Source organism: Jatropha curcas, unplaced genomic scaffold (genome assembly GCF_041381405.1).
Source record: "Jatropha curcas cultivar XTBG-Jc1 unplaced genomic scaffold, XTBG_Jcur_1.0 HiC_scaffold_185_pilon, whole genome shotgun sequence".
NCBI lineage: Eukaryota > Viridiplantae > Streptophyta > Magnoliopsida > Malpighiales > Euphorbiaceae > Jatropha > Jatropha curcas.
Genome location: NW_028322403.1, coordinates 24,070 through 27,537, shown reverse-complemented (window position 1 = coordinate 27,537; position 3,468 = coordinate 24,070). Strand labels below are relative to the sequence as shown.

Here is a 3,468-nt window from a genome sequence, read left to right as displayed (position 1 = left end):
TGAGAATTCTCATTAGTAGGAATTGAGAATAAATTATATATCTTTTGTTGGAAAATAGTTAAGTTGATAAATATGTGATGAGATTGGGATAGAAGTCAGTATATCCTATAAGTTGATAGCACTTAGCTAGAGAAATGTCATGATTTTGTTTGAAATAAGCTTGTAGTAATGCCATGAATTTGTTCTCTTTAATTGGAAAGGATTGAATGGTATTTAATGGTAGAATTGATAATAATAATAAGGATTCTAAATTGGAATAGTAATAAATTTGATTGAATATGTGGATTCTTATATCAGTAAGATTACATAATGGGTTGGTGTATGAGTTTCTTATGGAGTGATGATCATTGCCTATGATAGCTAGTGAGAGAATAAATGACGATACATCAATGTAAGGACACATGATATAGAGCTAATGAGATCAATAACCCTTACTTGAGCAGATGTTATAAGTGAATAAAATTCTTACGTGTAAAGGTGAATATTAGTGTCGAATCTGTGCTTTAAGTTATGAATATTTGACTTGAGGTGACAACTTGTAGACATAGTATGATTCACGTTTAAATTAACTTTAGGGATGGATTTATCTTATAATCATCTTACCCTCTCTATAAATTAGATTTTCTTCCCAGGTCTGTTCATTGGTTTGTCTTAATTATTAAATTTAAGAAAAATTAGATTCACCACTCTGACTAACGAACTTGCAACTTTATGTGAGAAGCATAACCACCATTGTCGTAAACAATTATTGTATCCTAGTTTCTTGTTATTTTCAAAATTCGAGGACGAATTTTTTTTTTTAAGGGGGGAAGACTGAAACAACTCGAATTTTTATTTTCAAAGATTTTCCAATTAAATTTAATAAACCGACAGCTTGGAAATTTATTTTAATATTTTAATGTGAACTCTGTGGGAAACCGAACCAAAAATCGATTGAAAAACCCGTAAACCAATTGGAAACTAAAGATTTGGGCCGAACCGAACCGAATCGAACCGGTTCGACCCAAACCATCTAGAATTTTCTTTTCTTTCTATTTCTAGCGCACCTCACTCCCCTTCCCCATTTTTTTTTTCTGCACTTCCCGATCTCCGGCGACACCATCTCCGCCACCTTCTTTTCCTTTTCTTTCTTCTTCTTCTTCTTCTTCTTCTTCTTCTTCTTCTTTTCCTTTTCTTTCTTTCTTTCTTTCTTTCCCCTTTCTTCTTCCCTGCACCTGCATTCGCACCACTGTCCAGCAGCTCCAGCAGCTCCAGTCGAGCGCCACTGCCGTTCTCACTGCCGCTCGTCACTGGAGCAGCTCTGTCGCTCGTTCCGCCTTGTCCTAGCTCACGCAGCGCCACAGATCGCACAGTCAGGCCCTCTGTCAGGTCTGGCGCGCCCACAGCAGCAGCTCCAGCTGCAAGTCTCGCTGCCAGCCGCCTCTCTTCGCCTCTCTCCGCCTCTCTCCGCCACTGCTAGTTAGATCCGGCCACAAGCAGTTGCTGCCCTTCAACCCGGCAACTCCCATTCTAGCAATTCGACAACAACTATATTTGGGGTATAATTAATTTAAATACATTTTAGTTAATCGATTTAATTTTATTCATGATAGTTAATTAAAGTTAGTTATTTTAGTTAGTTTAATTTTAACAATTTTAGTTAATCTAGTTAATGTTAGTAATATTAGTTAATTAAATTAATTTTATTATTTGTAGTTAATTAATTTAGTAATGTTAGTTAATGAAATTAATTTTTATTAATTGTAATTAATGAGTTAGTTAAGTTTAGTTAAGTTAATGTTAGTAATGTTAGTTAATTAAATTAAACTTATTACTTTTTAATTAATTTAATTTGGTAAATGTGGATAGTTAATAGCTTTGAAATTTTAGTGTTGATTTAATTAAGATAGTTTAAACATAATGTTATTGTGTGGTGATGTTGAGTTTGATGGAGGATGGGAAATTTGATTGATTGATTGCCCGATGGATGGGCTGTGTGGTTTGGAAATATTAGATATATTGTTGATATTTTAACAGGTGGATAGTCCAATTTTTAGGGGAGATGCTGTCGAAATTTCGGTAGAAAATAAAATAAATTTTAATAGAAAATAAAATAAGAAATAAAATATAATTCAAACGAAAACAAATAAAATAGAGTTAGATAGAAAGATAAAATTTTAGTACAGATAAGAAATTAGATATCGAGATTAAATTACGTAGAAAAATTTAGAATATAAAATAAAATTCTTAGAAGGGTAAGGAGATATTTTGTCTGATAGAATTATTTCTTTTTGTGTCATTCTTACTTTGCTTAGATCGCCCGGGTCCATCTAGTACTCCTCCAGGACAGAATCAAAGCTAGAACTTCGCTCTCCATCACTGTGAGTAATAATAAATAATGCATATCAACACTGCATATGCATAACATTTATTCATAAACATTATGTTTTTATTTACATATTTACAATATATTACAAGTATTTTATCATATATATTAAGTTACGATCATTATAATTATACTTATATATAATTGTGCATTTGGATGAAATTGGTGTAATACGTTGAAAGAATTGTTTGATTACTTGTGCTGTGCATATACTGTGCCTTGTTTGTGTGGAATTAGGATGAAGTGGGTCACCATGGGTTTGTGAGACTGTTTCTGTTATACGGATCCTGATTCTGATTTCTGTTATATTCTGATTCTGTTATATGGATCCTAATTCTGTTTCTGTTAGCCGGGTAAATGGGAGATCGGCGCCCCCGTGTGCACCTGATAATTCTGTTTGTTCTGAAACCACAGGATGGCCGCTTGTTGTTGCGCACCTGAAAATCTAGATTTGATTGCAGCCCGCAGGGTGGCCTCCTGTTGTGAGCGCTTGATGATCTAGATTGGATGGAGACCACCGGGTTGCCTCCTGTTGGTATGAAAAAAAAAAAAAAAAAAAAGAAAAGAGAGAATGTAAAAACAATGAGAGGGCTGGTCAAGTGAGGATTAGACCGGTCGGCCAGTATGGGGGATCGGCTCCCTGGTGCACATGTGAGAGGATGAGTCATGTGGGAGGACGACTCATCGGGGGTTCGGTGACTCCACTGACTAATTTCCACGTGATGTGATTATTTGAAGGTGATATTGTTTGTGGGTGCTGATGTAATGTCATATGATTGACTGTTGTGTGTTCATTCAGTATACTAGGGTGCATTTTGCTTGACTGTATGTGGTGTGTATTATTTATTATTAGTCACTGAGTTGCAAAACTCACCCCCCTTTTCTCCAAACCTCCCAGGTACTAGGAAGCAGCTGATTCGACTGAAGCTCTGCAATCTTCTCCGCAGAGTTATAAATGTAAATTTTATATTTTTGTTATTTAAATTTGGATGTACTAATTATTCTATTATCAGAATATTATTGAACTCCGCAGTTATAGGGTCGTGTATTTCAATCGGGCTCTGTCGTATGCGTTATTGTGTAAACGACTTGTTATATATTAG

General features: G+C 34.9%; 1 long non-coding RNA gene across 1 annotated transcript; it reads left to right on the top strand.

Annotated features, from left to right (window-relative positions):
* Positions 1-1,110: 1,110 nt before the first annotated feature.
* LOC149491992 (uncharacterized) lies at positions 1,111-3,355 on the top strand. The gene is made up of 3 exons (XR_016319189.1): positions 1,111-1,538; positions 2,295-2,360; positions 3,264-3,355. It is a non-coding gene; the product is annotated as an uncharacterized LOC149491992 (long non-coding RNA).
* Positions 3,356-3,468: the final 113 nt, after the last annotated feature.